Here is a 20,841-nt window from a genome sequence, read left to right on the forward strand (position 1 = left end):
AGAGAAGTAGACATTCTAGTCATAGAATGTTTTCCCCCCCAAAAACCCCTAGGAACTTAGGGAAACAGATACACTTTAGGTCTCTGGAAATATTTTTCAAATAGCTTTTATATCACCTGTGACATTCTTTTCTCTTAATTTTACAAAGGAGCATATGTAGCACAGATGTAAGTATGCATAAAAGTTATGAGTTTTTCTCTTTTTCTTCTATACTATTTTTTCCTCACAGAGGCTACCTACAAATAGGCACTTAAGAAATCTCACCCTCATGTCTGGCAATTCATTCTGTTTTATTTGATTTACAGAAAGAATTGTGCCTAAATTGTTATGAATGGGCAAAGCTATCCCCTGGACTGATTGTATCAGAAGTTATAGAAGCAAACATTTCATTTCACAGTTTTCTGAATTTGGGTCATAATAGTAGAACTGTCACCAAGACAACCTGAGACTTATGCAGTGAACCTCAAAGATGGGGCAAACATAGTCCCAGAAGATGTGAATTCATAAAGTGCTTAACTGGAGCTTTCAGACAAAATAGGAATTTCTCAGAAATCACTTGGAAAGTCTGGGAGCAGAATTACTATAGTTACTCTGGTATGAAACATATGAATAATTCTCAAAAGAATGGCAAAGATAATGAGAATACAAAGAATGGAGGAGTTGTCAGGCAGAGTAGCATTTAGATTTGTATGAATACAGGCCTTCAAAGAACTAAAGGAAAATTACATCTAGGCAGATTCCAGTCAATAATGTTGTATACATAAGAATTAGCTAGTAAGTGGTAACACACAGAATGAAATATCTTGGACTAATACTGAGTTCTAGGTAGATGCCAAGTGGTATATACAAACACATATATACTTCTTCATTTAATTCACTATAACCCTATAATTTATAATTATCGTTATTACAGGTGCAGAACAGTAGGATTCAAGAAGCTTATGAAACCTGACCAAGTAGCAAAGGAAGCTTTGAACTCAAATCTCCCTGGCTCCAAGGCTTCTTTTTTTACACTTTTCACACCCGTGATTCTTAAGCACAGGCTTATCATTTACTTGGCAGCAAAACCAGAAGAGATTCACGAGGATGGAGACTGAAATTCTACGAATCAAACATTCTACAACATTATATAAAGCCATTAACACACTTTAAGTATGAAGCCTGAAAGTGTGTCTAGTTCATCGATAGGTCTTTTAAAAAAAGAAAAGAAAAAGAAAAATACTGCTCTAGAAAAATAATTATTAAGAAATTTTGGACTGTTGGAAATTCGATGAAAGGTACAAACTTTTCTTTAGAATGCTTTGCGTTTTAATTCAAGGTGTTCATGGACACCTTCAAGCTCATTCATGAACATTTCATGTTTACTTAATACTTAAATCTTAACCTTTTTCCAAGGACTTGTGACAATTTTAGCTTTTAGATTCCCCATACATATTCAACCTTTAAAAATTAAAACTTGACTGAGGAAAAATTCTGATGTTTTGATTTGAGGAAAAACATTGATTTGACCTCTAGCTAGCTAAGAGCATCTTATGATTTGCATTTTTATCACTGTATCCTTGCATCTGATTATTTTAAGAAGAAATATATAATTACTCCTGTTTTTCATAGTAACCTTTAGTTTCTTGAATGTCTTATCAATCTTTGGAAAGAATATATTTCCTTTGTTTTGGACCTCTGTGCCTTTCTATACTATATATTTTATTTCAAGTTATATGTTTTTCCTCCAGGATAATTTAATTTACCATTAGTTTATAAAAGATAATTTTAACTTCCTATTTTTATCTGCCTTCTTTTGAAATGTCTGGCTGGTTGCAGAACTAAAGATGTGTGATTGTTAAAGTCATGAGTTTCCAATGGCATATTCATGAAAGAATGGCTAACAGTAACAACGAACACACCTTACAGTCCAGGGGCCCTGAAGTTTTAATGGCTATACATAACTTCACTTTCACTTTCATGAGCATGTTACCAAAAATCCCCATTACTTGGCTCCACCTGTCTACCTATGGCTTTCGTCAGTATTTTATGTTATCTCAAAATTAGCAAAAATAATTTTGGTTAAGAATAACAATTTATGAAAATTTTCATAGAATTTCCCCAGGAAATCAAGAACATTCTGGTTGATCTATGTCAACTGAAGGAGGAAATACGATATTCTACTATCTTAGGACTCCAATAATGCCTGGCATTAAAACTTTCAAATTATCTGAGTACAGTTAACAGTCACATAGAGGACAAGATCAAGCTGGATTTAAGCGACAGAACTCCAATACCTTTGTGATCCTTTCTGCACACAGATCTCTCAGGGAGGATTAATGAAGAAGAGCTTCCAATCCTTGATTCAGACTCTTACTGAATTGTATTTCTAACAGGCATATAGTGCATCACTGTAGCTCTCATTTACTTCAAAACTACAAAGGAAATAAAGCCACTAAAAGAGACCACCAGGTTGTAGATGTGCTAATTGTCACATCTTGGGTAAACTATTTCATTTCTTTAGGCCTCACCTTATATGTAAAGTGGGAATAATAATAGTGCTTGCTTTATAGGGTTGTTGTGAATACTAAGTAGATGAGCGTATAAAGTGATACATGATATGAGCTCAATATGCTGCAGCTATTACCACAGCATAAATTTCTACTCCACATTGCATCTCATTTTATAGAATAAAATGAGTTGGCTTGCATTTCACACTGATTGCATAGCTTTAATAATTCTTATATTTTATTAACCTATATTTATGGATTAGTATGAAATAGGACACACATGCATAAGCATACACTATCAAAATATTAAGATGGGTTAATGTCACATGATTCTCCCTTAAGGGATTATAATTTGATATCCACATTTGCTTTGGCTATCTCTTTGAATCATTTCCAAATTTAAAGGACACATAAAATTTGCTAGTATACATAAGCAGTTTTACCATCTAGGAGTCCTGATGTTGGTTTGGTTATACTGTAGAAAGTAAGAAACAAGATATTTAAGCTGAAATACTGCTTCTCACATACAAGTCCCAAACAGCACAGGCAATTTTTAACACTTAGAGTTCTAATGAGACAGCTTTACATGCATCTTGAGAAAGCAGTAGTGGAAAGGCTTACTCTGTCGTGGATGGAAGGGCAGTAAATAATACTAACTGTACCTAGTTTCCAGATTTAAAATATGAAGGATTATTTCAATGATGAATGCGATGGTAACTCATATAAACTAATTTGTAAATAGGGTGATAATTTTATCCAATTAAAAATTTTAAAGACAGAGTATAACCTTGAAGAAAATTATGGATGTCCTAAGAACAAATGCACACATAGAGCTAAGATAGTAATTCACACTGTACTATGTAGTTAAATGGATAATCTATGGCTATAAATAGTGTATATAATGCACATACACTCATACAAAGAATTCAAAAGATAGAGTAATTTTAAAGATCAAAATCCAGCTATCTCCCCACAGGGGTGGCATGCTTCAGCAGCACAGCCCTGCAATATACAAACAGCCTAGAAGACCTACTACACAAGAACTTGTGCCATCTCCCTCTACTTAGTTACAACTAAGTACCCATGCAGTCTTGCTTTAGGCTTATTAGGGGTCCTCCATTGAACCATAAAGCAAATATTTTAAAGAAAACAAAAAAAATTACCAGAAATAATTCTGAATGCTGATACTAAGAAATAAGGGGACAAAAATAAACATGAGAAGAAGCTGTTATCTAGAATATCTAGAAATATGCTTCCTGGAGGTAGAGAATTATATTTGTGCAAGGATTATTTTGCTGGGTCTTCTCTGTGATGTAGGCATCACACATTGTCCATGGGGTAAGTCTAGGCATTTTCTCAGGTATCTGAATGCAAACACTTCTAGCTGGGGTACTAAGTATCCTAGTTATTAATATAAGAGAGTATTCTGTGCAGCTCTCCTGTACTAACATTTTAATACCAGGAAAAGGGTTTTTGGAGGTTCTGGGTCTAAACAGAGGGAGAAGATGAGAAGTACACTAGAACAGGATAGCAGGCATAGGCCTAGGTAAGAGCATGTAGGGATCCTTACAATGGACTATTCAGTGAGGTATTTTCGTATTTATTTCAATCCTCCCCACACTAGTCGTCATGGAGCTTCATGTGGAACATTTGAAAATCTGACTTGTCCTCCTAAATGACATGGAGGCATAAAAGGAGAGCAGAGAGCAAGAGTACTTCAACTGTGATCCATCTGAGCTACTGCAAGGGTGAAGAGTGGGAGTGTGGTGGGGCAGGGGCGGGGTTTGTATGGAGGGGGGTTGTTGACTGTTGATGGAAAAGAAGCATCAGAGTATCCTTGTTTCTGCCCAACAAGAGATATATTTACAGTGCAGACTCCAAGCTTAAACTGCCTCTGCCAAAAGGGGTATAAAATGCCAGGGCTCTTAACAGTGAGAGGAAATGTTGATTGTGCAGAGCAAATAAAGCTGCCAGGACAGCATTGACACAGACGTGAAAGAATTCAGGTCAGAGAGATGGAGGGCTGCAGAACCACAGGGCAACAGTCACTTTAGATCACAGGGAAAGAAAAGCAAGACCTTACTCAGAATTTAAAGACCACTTAAAAAAGCTAGGCACCTCCTATAACTTAGCAATAAGGGCTGTGAAATAAGACCGAACATTCTAGTTCTCGGGACAGGAGCACTGCTGATCACTGGTAAGGATCTTCAATGAACCAGAAGTCATGTCTGCTGTTTGTTTATGCTAGCTCCTCAGGGAGGAAGGCACACACAGATTCACAATCAATAAGCTGTACTCCCGCATCATTACTGAGTGTGGAATTCAGTCAATCACTCTCGCCAATACACAGAATTTTAAAATAATTTTTGTAAAATTATTTTTAGAGATACTTGGCTCAGGAATGCCTTATGTAACTCTTCTAGTCAAGATTCTAAGCCTACAGGTGGTAAAAGAAGGAAAGCAATATTCATCTTTTAACCAAATTTTTTTCGTAGCAAAGATTATTTCTCTGGCTAAGCTCTAGGTTATATTAACACTGCTCTGGTTGACCATCTGTCCATTCTTATAGTGATCTTCAGACTTTGGACTCTGATTTCACTCCTAGAACTTGCCTTTCTGGATCTTCCAAACTATCATTTAGATTTGTTCATGAATATTATTTTAATATCCGTGGCTTGGCTAACAGATATATTGTACAATTTAACTGACTTCTACATTAACTGATTTAAACATTTAAAAAATCATTTCCAACCTATAATTTGAATAATACTTTTCCCTTTTTCATCAAAATCTCTTGCGGGCTCTATTTTAATTTTTTTTTTTTTCAGGAAACCAGTTCAGATTGGGAAGACATGCTCATACTCTTATATATGTGGAGAATGAGTCATAGTTTTGTCATTCGAAGCCAGCAGCTCTCTAATGGCACAGCTAGAAGTGAAGCTCAAATCTTCTAACTAAAGAATCTGCAGTGTCTGCCCAGCATTTAATTTTCCACAGTAGGAAACTGAATTTTCCTAAATAGTCAATTTCCATTGAAACAATATCAGCCAAAGGAGTAAAAAAAAGGAATAAAAATCATCAACTTATTTCTTCAGCATTTTATATTGTATATCTTCATCACACTAATATTGCATAGATTTGTATTTCACATACACACAGATATGCACACAATCTTTTTACTCCTTTTAAGAGAAAAAACTTTTTTTTTTTAATTTTTATTTATTTATGATAGTCACAGAGAGAGAGAGAGAGGCAGAGACATAGGCAGAGGGAGAAGCAGGCTCCATGCACTGGGAGCCTGATGTGGGATTCGATCCCGGGTCTCCAGGATCGCGCCCTGGGCCAAAGGCAGGTGCTAAACCGCTGGGCCACCCAGGGATCCCGAGAAAAAACTCTTATCATTACCTGCACAGTCATGAATCACTCTGGGAATACATATACATGTGACCATCGTGTGGAAACACATAAATGAATATTCATTTTAGAATCATGATACTGACAATTTTAACTCTTTCCTCTGAATGAAGCCTATTGGCAAGTTAGAAGATATTACTAAGGAAACTACATTGTCATTTAAGGCTCTCAGATTATTTTTCTTTCATCAAGCATAAGTCAATTCCAATATAAGCTCATCAATATTAAATTTTTTTGTTCAATAAGTAGTGGTGATGAAGCTGTAGGAGAACCAGAGAGTTCTCCATCCCTTCATCATGTGCTTATTAGCCATAATTAAATTAATTCGCTTCTCTACTCTTTTCCATTTATCTAAACTGCTTTAATCACAAAACATGGCAATAATCTAGAGAATTTTGACATTCAAGTAAAAATAATGAACACAGGCAGCCTGGGTGGCTCAGCGGTTTAGCACCGCCTTCAGCCTAGGGCGTGATCCTGGAGTCCCGGGGTCGAGTCCCACATCGGGGCTCCCTGCAGGCTCCCTGCATGGAGCCTGCTTCTCTCTCTCATTCTCTCTCTCTCTCTCATGAATAAATAAATAAAATCTTAAAAAAAATAATACTATTAAATGCTGCAAAGGAAAAGAAAACAAGAAGAGGACATGGACTATTCCAGTATTAAGAATTCCTTCTGCTCTGCTGATACAAAGTTAGCTCCATTTAATACAGATGATGTATAACTCAAATGAGTGCCTACAAGAAAGTAAGATCGAAGAAAGCAAGAAAATAATTTTTCACCTGTTAGTGAGCAGACCAAAAACACGTTTCTACCTCTAAAGCACCTTGCAACATAATGGAAAACAGGTGAAGCTAAGTTTAAGGCTCATATAAAAGTATTAAATAGCTTTCTATTTACTGAAGAAATTGATATACTTGACAGGTGACATTTCTGAGAGGTAGACGATTGCCAGGGGAAAAAAAATTAAATCCATCACAAAGTCTCTTACTGAAAAGCAATAAATGGTATATAGATATGAAGGGAAAGCACACCATATAGAAAAATTGGGGAGTTATATAGTAGTTTAATTCCTTTAAACATACACATAGCATAATTATTTCAGAATAATGAGAGATAATTTGAATTACCAAGAAAACTGTGAAAATACACAAAAAGTAACACTGGCTTGAACAAATATGCCAGTTGATGGTGTTGGCTGTGCTATTCAGTAGGTCTGTGGCAAAAATTTCACCTTGCTGCTCTTCACATTTTTCATCTTCAAATTGTAGCAAATACAGCTATGATACTAAACTCAATTATCTGAGGACTACATGTGAAAGTTCTGTGGTAAAATATAAAGCTCTATAGCTCCATTTATTGATACTATTGTTTTAATTTTAAATTAAATTAATAAAGGGCCCAATCAAGCCTTTATAGCTGAAACCTGTCCAAATATCTCCAACTTCTTATCTAGAACATGGATTTTCAAGCACTGAGAAATTGAGAAAGAATGGTTGGATGGAGCTGGTGGCATGGGTAACATTTAAACTCAAATCCATTTTTTCAGGGCATCCTTCTAATATTCACTCAGTGGCCTAAACAGTGACCACGTGCTATACATGCAGTTCATGATAGGCACCTAACTCTGCAGGCAGGATAGTAGTACGAAAACAAAACTGGCACACAGCCATCAACAATTTCCCTCTTCCTTGTCAATGTAGTGTCTCCAGAGTATGATACAGCTTCTGAATGATTCTTATTTCCCTTGCCTTTTATCTTTTCCAAATTCCTCCTGCTAAACTGTGCCTCAACAGTTCTGTATTAATCCGCCAGTAGCCGTGTTTGCCAGGCTCTTAGAAAATGTGATGCAGTATGATTGATAATGCTGCTGTGCTTGCCTGTTGGTCCACCTAGAGAAATCCTCACTCCTATTCCAGTTCAACTTGAGTGTCTGGTGTCCTCTGAAGCTTGCCTCCCAGGCAAATTGGTCACTTCTTTTTTGGTACCTATCCTAGAACTTTGAAAACTTATTATACCTAGGGATGCAATATAGAGCATGACAAGGAGCATGGATTTTAGAGTCAGAGAGTCTGCATCAGAATCGTGGCTATTCAGTCTTGTGACTCTTGACCTCTTAAAGTCTCAATTTTATCATCTGTAAAATGGAATGAATTCAAAGAGTGAAACAAGAAGCTGTATTTAAATCATTCATTAGAGTTCCTGACATATAAATAGTACTCAACAAGAGTTAGCAGCAGTAATATTGAGAGTGGTTTTTGTTTACATGATCATCTCCCCTTATAAAAGTGAAAATTTCTTCACAGCAGAGAGAATGCCCATTTCCTCTTTACCCTTTGTGCTCTGCAACATGCCATCACGTCGTATTTCTATTAACAATGAGTATGCCCAGCACAACACTATTTGGTATATTTGCTCTGAGCTCAATTCCTCACACTTCCCTTCTTCTGCTTGGGACACCTGTGGGTATGCAACTGTTTCCCTGGCTTCCTCGCTGGTATGCTTCCAGGTAGGTTTGGCCAGTGGGTGGCGCTGGTCTAACAAGGTGCCTCTGCTCGCAGGGATTCAGCAACTGTACCTCTTCTCTGTCCCTCCTGAGTGAGGCATGGAGACAGCATGTGGTGATCATTAATCTTAGGATGGCTTCGCATTCCTGTACTTGTTCTTCACCTCTTCTATCTCATTCTAACTACCATATTAAATTCTCCACATTAAATTCCCTCTATTGATTTATCTGGCAGAAATATGTCTTTCTAGCTGAACCAGGAATTTTTTTTTTTTTTTTTTTTTTGGATCTGACTTTTAGTCTTAGTGACCAGCAAAGTTTAAGTGGAGATAATATATTGCTGTATTTCACAGAGCCGTTGCATGGGATCAAAGAAAATTTTGGACATTTAAGTACTTTGAAAATATAAATTGTTGTACAAATACAACATTTTGCTCTTAATATTTTTGATTGCGAAGGGACAAGTTAGCTTCACTGATCTATAGCAGTGATGTTCTAAGCGATCCTGATGTCTTCCAAAGACACCATGCCTGTAACTTACACGGTTGAATAAAGGGGAGGACAAAGTCCAAAAGATAACTGACTTAGGCATAGCAGAAATTTATGAGCTCATAAGTCAGAAGACACTGATGGAAACAGTGAAAATTATGATTTTACTGAAGACAAGTAACTACTTGGACAACAGCCACCTTAGACTTTCCTCCAAGTCTTAATTTTTCAGATGAGCAACCACATTAAACTCCACAAGAATTCATACAATGGCAAGTTATATTACCCATTTAGTTGAAAACAACACAAATAAAAACAAAAGCAAAACACAAATGCAGATAGTAAGGCTTTGCTTGGCTTAAGAAATTCCAACTTTCAAGTAAATTTTTGAGTTCTGAATAAAGACATATTACAGAACAGCTATCTGAAATAAATCAATAAAATAATTGGATTATTAATCACAATGAGATAATTAAGATGACAATTAAAACCTAAGACATGTTAAATAATATTTTTTAAAAAACTGTATAATTGTGAAATACAAATAAGTCTACAAGTTATTAGTGAACCAATGTAAGTTTCCTTGTTTTGATAATGTATTCTGGTTATATAAGATTTTATCATTGGGGGAAGCTAGGAACTCTTCTGTACTATTTTTGCAACTTCGTGTGAATCCAAAACTATTTCAAAATAATTTAAAAAAATACTGTGCTTAGTATGTCAAGAGGATGTATAATATATCAGAAAAAAATCCATTAAAAAGTTGAAGTGCAAATTTTGAAGCCTTAAAAGGACTTTTTGCATGAAATTAGAAATGCAGTTCTTACTCTGCTACATAACTAATATACTGATGCATTTTAAAAATCACTCCACAAATATGTACTGTCAAGCCATTATGCACTGGATATGCTGTCACATTTTCCTCTTGATGTCTTTTATCATTTAAGTGATGTTCTTTTTTTTTCTGATCCATCTTTCATTTGGCCATGGGTTCCAAGTAATTTAAGCTCCTCTGCTTGAGCTCTAGTCATCCCCCATGAACACCCAAGGACAACAAGTCACCAAATTCTCCACAGCTCACTTTTCAAAATGACAAACAGGCCATATAACTATCAGTCAAACAAGAGACTCTGATCAGTTCCTCGTGATATTTACCTCTCAGTCTGAGTACTAGAAGTAGAAGAAACATCTGGACAAATAGAACAGTTGTATTCTTACTCTGCAGATGTTTGAGACTGGGCTTGTAGATATCTTAGGGATATCCATTCCGAGTCTAGGGATTCCTACAGACTCAGGAAGACCCCTGAACCCCAGCTCTAATAGTGAGTACGACTATGTAATTTCACACAATTTTGACTTTCCTCCAGGTGAAAAATATATATACATACTTTTCTCTGAGACGATGAAATTTGTTACCTTCAAAGATATTCCTTTCAATGAAGCAAACTCATAAGAAAACTGCTCTATAGTCTGTCCTGGGACATTATTTCTTTCTAAAATGTCACTTCTGTCACACCGGCACAGCTTGAATAAGAAGTAAGGGAAGTAAAAAGACAATAGACTGTTCCTCTTATTTCTTCCTTCTTGTGTAAAAAGTTACCTGGAATGCACCATCTGTGGCATAAATGAATGCTGTCTGAGAAAGTTCTTAGCCTCTCTGTTACTCGTATAAAAAATAAAGTATCTTATGTCTAATGTCTGTGATTAGCTTACATGAATTTGTCACAGTTTTTGGCACATGAGAAGCCCGCTTCCTGAAAACTAAAAAGCCAGAGGTAGGCATATAATTCAGAAAAATACCTGGGCATTGGCTCTTTCTTCCCACTGATGATTCACACTGACTTTTTATTTCAAAGGCAGGTATGCCAAATATTGATAAATATTCCCTCCAGTAGTACTTCATGGTTTGTCAGAGTAAGTCTTCTCCAAAGGAGACATTATTGCTAAGGATGATAAGGCAGCAGCATAGTAAGAATTGAAGCTTCTAAATCTCTAGAGACCCAACATTGCCCAGGCAGCATCTCATGGGCTGTGTGTGACCCTTTTAGGGATTCTAGGGGGTGGGCATGAGATGTACACGACTGAGGAAGGGGAAAGGGAGAAAGGTAGCTCTATCATATCTGCTTTAACTTTCAGGGCCACTTTTTTTCTGCTGTGATTCTTCTTTACCTAGTCTAATACACACACATACATATACATATATATGCGCCCATAATGTACATATATATAATGCATGCATTCTTTGTGAATAAATATACATATACACGGTTTTTTTTGTTTGTTTTTTTTGTTTTGTTTTGTTTTTTTTAGAGAGAGGCAGAGACAGGCAGAGGGAGAAGCAGGCTCCTCGCAGAGAGCCCAATGTGGGACTTGATCCCGGGACTCTGGGATCAGGCCCTGGGCTGAAGGCAGACACTCAACCGCTGAGCCACCCAGGCATCCCCATATACACGTTTTTAAAAAAATTCTTGACTAATAAAATTGAGTGATCTCTTCTTGCCAATTCATTGCCCATTATAATCAGTGCAGCTCCAAGACTATCAGCTGCTATAATAATCATCAGTGTCTTCTTTCTTCACTGTAAGCTTATCTCCATTTGAGATCAGAAATAGGGTTCCCATTTGCTATACTGATCCTTTGGAAACCTAATAGAGAAACCATGATTATACAATTTTGCTAGGTCCCAACCAGAAGTGCCTTCCCTGTTCCACCAGATGGCAGTCCCGCATCAGGACAGAAAAAAGGGATGGGGGTGGGGGGGTGGTGGTGGTAGTATTTTGGATATAGAAGTATGTAATTTTGATATTTTCTGCTATGCTATGGAAAAAACTGACAAATACACAGGTTGGTTAGTAAGAAATGAAATGTAGGTGTTTTGTACAAACTCATCACAACTGTTATGCAAAAATAAAAAAGCAAACAATTGAAACTGCCTGAATTAAAAATATTTGGATGACTACCTAAGCTCTGCTACATGACATTGCAAGAGTTGAAAACAAACTCACAAATCATAGAATGTGTGCAAGTCTGTGGTTATAGTCACTATCTGCACATGGATGGTATTCTAAATATACCTCAGCTTCAAAGTTACAGATTGCCTCAACTTTTTCATTTGGAAAGTGTGCATGACAATGCATTGCTGTTAGAATTAAGTTAGCATGCACACACATGAACAAGCTTCAAGGAATTGTCTTACTGTGGTAATAAAGGGACTCAGAAACACTTTGTTTTGCCCAAAAACATGGGGTGTGTGAAGCTTTTTCATCTGTCTCTCATAACATCTCTCACCAAATACCACACTAGGTAGCTTTCACCCATTCCCTAGGGAAATTCGGTCAGTCCAGAAACACTCACACAACTCTCATGACAGTAGCTTGGCTATGCTCCAAGACTATGTCATTTGCTGGCAGTAAGTCAAGCTAATGAAATAGCATCTACTTCAGGATGCCTCATGTGACGGCCATGACGGGCTAAATGGCCAGTTCCATAGACAAGAATGGGTAGACCTACACTTGTAGCCTTTTAACTACTGAAACTGGCATCAACAGGCTTTGTTGCTTTATTGCTTTAAGGATGTGTTAGCTTTATACTAACTAGATCAGGATGATTTTGCTTTACATTGCTTATCAACATAACACTTTTCAGCATGCTCCTGATATCAGCTAAATCAAAATTTAGCTTCAGCTTTCAATTTAGAATTTTTTGAAGCAGATAATGTACATTTCTGCGCACAAATCTTCTGGACCTTCACCTCCTCTCCGTTGGGAGTCAGCTGTAAACACCTTTAAGAGATAGTTCACAATCTTCTCCATATATACATGTTAGCAAATCATTCCTACCTTTAGTCATTTTTTTTTGTTCCCGGAGAGATCAATTAATTGACCTCCATTCCCAATTCTGCTCCCTATTCTCTATTCTGTTCCCTATTACCTTCAGTTCCATCAGCAATTTTCTAGTATTAAAAAGTCTTGAGTTTCTTCTTTTTCAGTCACTTGCCACCATCTCCATGCGTCCAAACACATTTTCCTCTTGTTCCTGTGCTTTTTATCACTGGTCATTCCGGTTTTCACTGGAGGATGAATTTGTACTTGGCTCCCTAATATAAATTTATCTTGCATGACCCAACTATAAAGATATTCACAGAAGGAAAACAATTTGAAAAAAAATATTTTTGCATTTCTACCAAAACATAGGGGCAGGCTTATTTTTCTATTCAGGAAATACAATCAAAATGTCTATGTCTGCAGACATTTGTTAATTGCATCATTGTGCAAGTGAACTAAGGTCAGTGAATTTAACACAAAGTTTGTTGACAATGGTAAAAATACCATTATGCTTTCAGAGATAAGAAGACACAGTTACAAGCCATTACAATGGAAAGTTCAATTTCCCCTGCACATAGGGGAAAGCATAATGATGCAGCTTATCAAAATCTACATTTTATGATAGTTGGATTGCATTACAGCACAAAAGCAGATTTCACATGTTATATTTAACCTTGGCACAAAGAAAAAGGTATGTAGGTCTTCTAGGCTGTTTTGCAATATTTTTTATAATCAAGCATCTAAATGGGTCACGATGTAACACTTTATATATTTTTCCTAACCCAAAGGCCATGTAGAAATTTGACCTAATTAAAGCTCTGCAAAGAGGTTTTTAACTTTTCCACTACTGTGAATTTTACTTAGTTATAAAATGAAGATTAAAAATTTTTGATCATTTCATATAAAAATCTTTAAAAAAAATCAAAGTAGATTAATAGTTTTAGAAACAAATGTTGACACTTAGACCATAGCCTTTTATTGTGAGTACCCACTATAATTGGCACTATCATTTTTCTTAGATTTGTTTACTTTCCATTATTCATAATTGCTTCTTTTAATTGGACCAAGCTAGCTTCGTTTAGACTCCCCTTGAGAATGGTGTTGGCAGAAATGATTGGCAGTTCTCTCTCCCACACGGTGCCATCCTGAAATTGCAAATGTCAGTTAACAGGCTTCTCTCTCCAATGTTTAAGAGTGGGAGTCTGCATTTAGCAGAAAGTAGTCTGGGTGCACATATTTCTGAATAAATGCATGTGAAATTATGCATTCAAATTACGGAATCAAGGGACTTGAAAGGAAGCCAGAGAGGTCAACTACTCCATCCATGCCCAGCCTTCAAGTTCCTAGTCTATTTTGAAGCCACTCCAGGCAGGTGAAACTATATCCTACTTTTAAAAATCATTATATGTAATCCCTCTTCAGTTGTCTATCGCTGAGGGTTAAGAAGAGCATCACTGACTTAATTTTGCAAGCAATTTTTTTCTTTGCATGACTTTTTGCACTAAGCTTCTTCATAGAGTTTCTGACCAGAAATAAAATGGCAAGTGTCAGCCCCTTATTTTTTGTATCCAACTAAAATTGAGATACTCTTAAGCAGTGAGATAGCCAGTAAAGGGGGTAGTGGGATAAACAGAAGCTATCACAGTCATAAAGAGTCTGTGTTTGTCTCAACTTCTGAATCATCACTGAATACGTACTCTAAGCACTAATGCATGTAAGAAAAATACTTGGCCACATTAATGAATGCTGGAGTGACACAGCACGACTCTACATGACCTCCAAATTCTTACTTGTAATACCACTCAACACAACAAAATAACAATCTATTATTTAATAAATACTGTATGGATACACTGGTTTTCTAATAAATCAGGATTTCTTTAAAAAAAAAAAAGAAAAGTAAATGAAAAACTCTTTTGGCAGAGAGGCTGCCTAGATTCAAAATGAACTGAGGAACAGAAGAGAGGATGGTTCTCATGGTTGGTCATAATTGGTAGTGGCTAAAGTAGAGAAATCTGTGGCAGGCCATATAAAAGAAGATGTAAGGCACAAAACAGAGTATTGCTATTTTTATGTGTTATTGTTGAAATCTTGGAAGTCTTTATTTTTATTTTATTTGAAACAGTTACATGGTTCCTACTGCATGTCAATCATTGTTCTGAGTGTTTTATAAATATTAATTCATTCAACCTTGCACATCAAGGGTAAGTGTTAAGACTTGGGGGCTACTGTTAAAGAATATGGCATCAAGTTTTCCCTGGCCAGATGCTGTCTGATGGGAATTTAGCACAAAGGAGTTGAAGTTCCTACCTTAATCTTCCTCTCTTCTCCCTAAAAAAAAAGGCAGTTTGCCTTTCACTCCCCAAGGCCATATCCAGCAACCTGCAGAGGTTAGAGGCCCACAAATGGCACCTGAAACAGAGGCAGCCACATTCCATTCTCTCAAGTCTAAGAAATGCAAGAGGGCACTAACTCCCCCTGTTTGGTTCCTTACTCATTTCACCTGCTGATCATCCCCAGTCCCACCACCTGTCAGGAACCACTGAGAAGTAGAGTGGAGTTGATAATGGGTCCAGGTAAGGAAACCAACACTTTCTCCACACCCCCCCCCAAAGCAATTTGTTGTGACAGATTTCTAAGTAAGGATTAATGTGACTTAATTAATCCTCACAAGTAAATTCTCTTATTCTCATTTTACAGGTGAGGCAGTAGTCATGAGCTTCTCCCCATCTCCTAGACTTCCATGTCTTTTGCTCAATGATTCTCTTAAAAAGCTGAAATGCCTCTTGCCTATTAAAAATATGCTCTCCTCTAGAACTCTTCTCCTTATAGGATGAGGGCACATTTATAGGTCAAGATTTTGCTTAGTGTCTGGAATGTATTTGTTGAATCCTGAACAGGTTTTTGCTAAAAGTGTGTTTGCTCCTGTGACAAATAGACTTGTTGATAAAATGTTACTATTGTAATTTCTGTTTGCTTCCAAATAACATATTTTGGGGGCCAACTGGGATGGATTTCTAGGCCTCCTATTGTATTTCCAATCTTGAGAAATGTTTCTCAGGAACAAAGGTTACTGAACCACTACCTTTTCCTGAACAGAAGTATCAGTAAAAAATAAAACAGCAATAAACATTAGGCTGCATGCCACTGCAGCCCAGTGCCCACGATCTTTCTCTTGCAATTAAAATATCTAAAAGTGTGTATAACTTTAAAAACAAAACTGGGGGGGTGATTAATCTACTTTAATTTTGGGGTTGTTAAAAATAAATTCATTTATTCCTGGAAACTATTCTGAGGAGATTCATACTAAAATAAATCTGCTCAAGGGGTGCCTGGCTGGCTCAGTTGGTGGAGCATAGGAGGCTTGATCTCAGGGTTGTGAGTGTGAGCTCCACTTTTACCCTGGATGTAGAGTTTACTTAAAAATAAAATCTTAGAAAAAAAAGTAAATAAATTCACTCAAAACTCAGTGATTTTGTCCTCCCCAAAAGAAAAGGAGGCAAAGTGGAAATTCAGCCTTATTATACCAAAAAAGACTCCAAGCTACACAAAAATAGATTATCAGAATTATGGAATTCAACTCTTAACCCTGATCTCTCTGCTTAACAGACCATCATTTAAAGAATCACAGGGTTCCCTCACTTATTCAGGAAATCCTTAGTTCACACAAATCACACAAAGTAATAGTCCATAAAAATAAAAACTTAACAATAAGCTTTACAAACTTAAAAAAATGATAGAAACCTGAAATGTATTTGGCATCACTCTATCTTCTTTAAAGATAGCCCACTGCATGTAATTTTATGGGTTTTTGTGTGTGTGTGTGTGTGTGTAGTTTAGATATAAATTGTCTTCCCCTCCTTACCTCTTTGAGTTTACATATGAACCACCCACCTTACCATTTATGTTCCAAAACATTATATATCTCTTTCTATCAGCCTTTCTTTGCCTTTCTCACATCTAGATCGTCATGCCTTGCTGTCTCAATGAACCCAGTTCATCCCAGGTCACACCTCTGGTTTTACTTTTAAGCATCACTTCCCACACAAAGTCTCCCTTGAACCTCCAATCTGGACTACAGGTGCTTGCTGAGTTCTCATAGCACATGGACTTCCCAGAGCATAAGTTGTCACACAATATTCATAACTGCCTGCTTACTTTTCTGTACCCTTCATGAAAACCAAGCAAATGAGGGAAAGATTCACTTCCCACTCATATTTTTAAGCTCTAGAGTTAGTACGGTGCCCAGCATCCAGCAGAGGTAAATATTTGTTGAATGAATGGATGCATTAGTGAACAAAAATGACTTACCTCACTGTGCACTAATAATGGGTCCTGTCAAGGTTCATGAACTGCACAGCACTACAAACAGTGTCTCTAGATTCAGGGTTGGGAGTGTTTAGAACAATATTAATTCTGTGAGCATAGCACAGGGTAGAAAATAGAGCATAGCACAGGGTAGAAAATAGAACCTGCATTTTTGTAACTGTTGAATAGTAGCAGGGGGAGCCAGACTGGAGTCTGCCATGTACCGACTGGGCAACTTTGGGAAAATTACTTAGTTTCTCTAAGCCTCAACTTCCTTCTCTGTTAAATGAGAATCATAGTGATATTGAACCTACAGGCTGTTGTTGAGGAAAAAATGAGATAAGGTATGAAAATGTTTTTTTTATTAAAGATTTTATTTATTTGACACAGAGATAGCCAGAGAACAAAGTGGGAGGAACAGCAGAGGAGAGGGAGAAGGAGGCTCCCCACTTACTGGGGAGTCTGATGCAGGGCTGTATCTCAAGACCCCAGGATCAGGACCCCAGCCAAAGGCAGATGCTTAACCGACTGAACCACCCTGGCACCCTCTGCAAAACTTTTTCTTTTAACAACTCATAAAGAACTACTTACATGGTGTGTAATTACTATCGTTAACTTGTTAGAGCTATTTTTGCCAACACTACCAAGCTGTCTTTTTATTTTTGATTTTTATTCTGTTTGAAGTATCTTGACTTTTCTCAGTAACTGACAGAATTACAGATCTCTCAGAACTGATTACTAGTATGATAATTAATTACTGGCATTTTTTAAAATCACATGTTCCAGATAGGCCTTTTTTTTTTTTTTTTTATGCTGAACATCTCCATTCCCAAATCTGCATCTTGAATTTCATGCTTTCTTCCAAAATTCGGCCTAGTTGCATGAGATTCCTGGATATCTCAAATAAAGAGCCCTACCATTTCCTCAAAAATCCAAATCTGAAATTGCCTGTCCCAACCATAGCTTTACTTACCCTGGTTCAAAACTTCAGAAGAAACTGCAGTCCTCTCAGCCTTTATCCCTATCACCTACCCCCTCTTGCACAACATTATGTTGTGAGCATTTTCAGTTTTGCTTCTGCAATGATTCACATCAGTCTTCTCTATTACAATTTCACTACTCATTTGCCTGGGGAGTTGCTAAAGCTTCTTAACTGGTTTACCTGAGCTGGGTTCTTTGCTATTCTGATTCCTCCCGCAAAGCACCCATGGAGCAATATTCCATTCCTAAGTACCACTCTCCTCACAGTGGTCCTCTGCTTATAAATAGTAGCAAGCAATAAACAGAGCCATTAAGGGCTTCCCACTCCCTTTGAAGGCCAAACTCCTTTATCAACAACTCAAAACCCCATACAGTTTGATCAACTGTGGCTGGGAAATAACCTCTTCTCCCTCAAGTTCTACTTTTTTTTTTTTTTTTTTTTTTCCTGTCCTACAATCTCCCCTTCCCCTAGCTAGCTAGATGTCAAGGTGATCAGAGAGCTCCTTCCTTACTTATCCTATCTAACCTAGCACACCCAGGAAATGCCATTCTCAATCTCTTTATTCTGCTGTGGTTTTTTAGGGACACTTAAAACTGTGCGATGTTATTAACTTGCTTACTTGTTTATTGTCTGTGTTTCCTTGTTAGAATATAAGCTCATTGAGCACAGGGACTTTGTTTCATTTACTATTGTATTGTCAGAACGTAGACTCAGATGAAGGACCAAAATAGTATTTATTGGGGAAATGGATGAATAGGATTGTTATTAGCCTTTAAAATACAATCAGATATGTACATTTAAATCTCTTCAATTAGAATATAATCTACATATGAGCATAGTCACACGTCTTTTTTATATCCCCTTTAGAACTCCAGCATGATCTCTGACTCTCTAGAGATGTTCAAAAATGGTGAATCAAATTAAATTATATGCATATATTGGGTATTTGATTTTTATTACTGCTCACTTCTCAGTTACTTAGGGGGATAAAGAAAAACCTTTCTGTGCTCAGTTACTTTGTTTCTGAAATCACCAAAATCTGACACATGAAAACTGAAATATTTCCATAATCAAAGTAAAAGTTTATAAAACAAAAATGTAAAAGAAATTCAAGATAATTTACTGTGATCTACTAATGGCTGTACTCTTCACTTGATCAATGTAAAAGAACCTTTACTTAGTGTTTGTGGTCTAAGAGAAATAAATTGCATTTACTGACCACCCATGCTAGGCTAGTCACACTGTACCTACCCCTCTCTAAATTTATATGAATGCTAATAGGGAGCTCAGAAGGAGTAACTAATTTTTTAATGCCTAATAAGGAACTCTTGCACAAATATTTGCTGAAGGAATAAAGTCCCCAATGTCACAAAGCAATGAATCAAAGATATGAAGCCAGGTGTGTCTGACTGCAGGAAGGACTCAGCTCTCCCCAAGGAACCACTACCCCATGCCCACTCTCAGGGATCACAACATATGGGTTCCAGCACTAGCCTTACCTCTAACCTCAACTTCTTGGAACTTCAGTTTCTTCTTATTTATAATTAACAGGCTGGCAACATTTGATAAATACTCTTCTAATTATAATGAGATCTAAAGAATAACACTACATTATATCCTTAAAACTGAGAACAAATCTTTATATACTCTTTTAGAAACAAAATGAAGGTAAGTCTGCATGATAGGAAGAACAGAATATAAGTCCTCCTTGCAAATAACCACCAGACCAGTTTACTAACAAGTTCCCACATGGAGAGAAAGTTAATTATTTCATCTACATTGCTTATGGGTATGATGTTATCAGGTATGGATCAAGTATTAAAATATAAAAGTCTACCAATAGTTTTATCAAAAATTTTTAGTTCTTTTTGGTTATTTTTAATTCTTTTTAGGTACACAATACATTGCAGATGCTAATACGAGGCAAAAAGGCAACAGATAAGACATAAAGTGATAGAAAAAGGGTCCACATCTTCTTGACTTTATAACTCAAGGCAGGGATGTTCATTACCAAAATTACAACATCAGTGATTTTGGCAACCACTTATCAGACACTGTTGTTCCTTTAATGTATTCCTTCCAGAGTGCCTGTTTTACTGGCCAAATAATCAATAAGAGCCCTGGGATAAAAATGAGCATGGAGTCGCAGAATTCAATTACTGAGGTTTGTGTATAAAACAGCAGAAAACAAAGTATGCAGATTTCTTTTTCTCATCCTATTAGGATGGTAAAGACAGTGATTGTCAGTTGAAAATGAATAAGAGCCAGAGTAATTCAAAATACCAAAAGCCTAAAGATATGCCATGTTTTTAATGTTTCAGCCTCAGTTAATTTCAATAGGAAATTATGAAAAATTTAGGACATTCTCTCAATGGTGAATTCTCGGTTTCTTCTATCTTGAGTAAGAGGGGAAAACGTCTAGAAATAAGTTTTACCTGATTGATAGCATTGCTTCTGTTAAATGTTTTTTTATGAATACAATTTAAAATTTTTTAATCAGAGCTTCCTTTCCTTAATACAGCAAAAGAAACTTAAAGAAACTTATTTTAAGTATTAAAAATAAGTATTATTTTTAATACTTAATATTCTCAAAAACAATAATGCTATGATTAGATCAAAATTCTCATCAATTTTATAGAAATGATTTATGAACCTTTATTCTAGAGTTCTTAATATAGGCTGGAATATCTTCAGTAAGCTTATTTATGCAGCATACTAAATTAATTTACTTTATTTACATACAAATGCTTGCAATTAGAATAGGGACAAAAAACTGGCATGTGTGTTTTACATATTCGTTTTTAGTTTAATTAGATTAAACTTTCTTTTTTA

The 20,841-nt window shown here is 36.4% G+C and overlaps 1 protein-coding gene and 1 long non-coding RNA gene across 6 annotated transcripts in view; one reads left to right on the plus strand and one right to left on the minus strand.

Annotated features, from left to right (window-relative positions):
* ADGRB3 (adhesion G protein-coupled receptor B3) overlaps nucleotides 1-20,841 on the minus strand; it is a 714,356-nt gene that overhangs the window by 556,196 nt on the left and 137,319 nt on the right. The gene's annotated exons all lie outside the window — the stretch shown is intronic.
* On the plus strand, nucleotides 442-2,446 carry LOC144317290 (uncharacterized). Its single transcript, XR_013383241.1, has 3 exons — nucleotides 442-594; nucleotides 914-1,277; nucleotides 2,094-2,446. It is a non-coding gene; the product is annotated as an uncharacterized LOC144317290 (long non-coding RNA).

The sequence above is a fragment of the Canis aureus genome, chromosome 7, assembly GCF_053574225.1.
Source record: "Canis aureus isolate CA01 chromosome 7, VMU_Caureus_v.1.0, whole genome shotgun sequence".
NCBI lineage: Eukaryota > Metazoa > Chordata > Mammalia > Carnivora > Canidae > Canis > Canis aureus.